Source organism: Halyomorpha halys, unplaced genomic scaffold (genome assembly GCF_000696795.3).
Source record: "Halyomorpha halys isolate HHAL.00 unplaced genomic scaffold, Hhal_1.1 Scaffold381.1, whole genome shotgun sequence".
Classification (NCBI taxonomy): Eukaryota; Metazoa; Arthropoda; class Insecta; order Hemiptera; family Pentatomidae; genus Halyomorpha; species Halyomorpha halys.
In genome coordinates this window covers 632,659-633,847 of record NW_027112092.1, presented here as the reverse complement: position 1 = coordinate 633,847, position 1,189 = coordinate 632,659, and positions in this window count along the sequence as shown.

The following is a 1,189-nucleotide window of genomic DNA, read 5'->3' as shown; positions in this document are numbered from 1 at the left end:
CATTTTGATATCGTTAAATTTCTCATTGATCGTAAAGCGGCTATCGATGATAAGGATGTTTATGGATTTACAGCACTACTTCATGCAGCACAAGGAGGGCACATGGACGTCGTGAAAGAGCTTTTGGACCGTGGCGTAGATCTAAAAGCTAAAAGTAATAGCGGGCGGACATCACTAATGATAGCGTCATCTAATGGCCATTTGGGTATCATTAAACTTCTTATCAGCCGAGGAGCCTCTATCAATGATAGAAATAATGAAGGTGGGACTGCTCTAGGCTTTGCAAGTAATGAGGACATACGAAATTACATTAAATCAAAAGGCGGAGTTGAGTGACCTTTATATTAACAACATCCAATTACCTCCAAGTACACTAAGTAAAGTTATCTGACTCTAAGTCTGTTTAGATAAAGGCGATCTGCAAATGATATCCAATATTCAAAAATACAAGTGTTGAGTTTATTACAGGCATACACAGACGAAACCAAAAGGAAATATATTTTTAGTAGTAAAATTATCTGTTAGAACTGTGGATATAATGTGACAACCTTTCTCCAGCCCGTCCTGAATAGGAGAGGTGACCGAGAAGGAGATATCGGACAACCTTGTGTTCTGCCAGGAGTACACCCAAGGACTACGCGAGATTCATACTTAACTTTATTTTATTTTCCATTTTTTCTTTATAATAATATAAATTTAGTTAATAAAGTTAAGCTAGAGCATTTAAGTCAACCTATAAGTTTTGTTTAATTTATTGTTGTTTTTTTTTTAATTGATAGGAATTTTTTTTCTTTTTTTTTCATTCTGTGTACATCTATTTCTTATTATTATAAAACTTGTGTACATATAAAAAAAAGAAATAAGAATTCTAATCGATTACAAAAAAAAAAATTATAGGTTGACTTAAATGCTCTAGCTTAACCTTATTAACTAAAATTATATTATTATACAAAAAAGGAATATTAAATAAAAATAAAATAAAGTTTAGTTCGAACTCTTCGTAGCCCTTGGATGTACTCCTGGCAGAACAGAAGGTTGTACGATTTCTCCTTTTTAGTCACCTTCTCACCTTCCCCAGAAAAATGAAGATGGCCCCTGCCACAACTCTTCTATCCAGGACGGGCTGAAGAAACTTAGTCACGTGCTGCACTATATCCTCACTTCTAGTGTTAATGACCGCCCTTTGAAG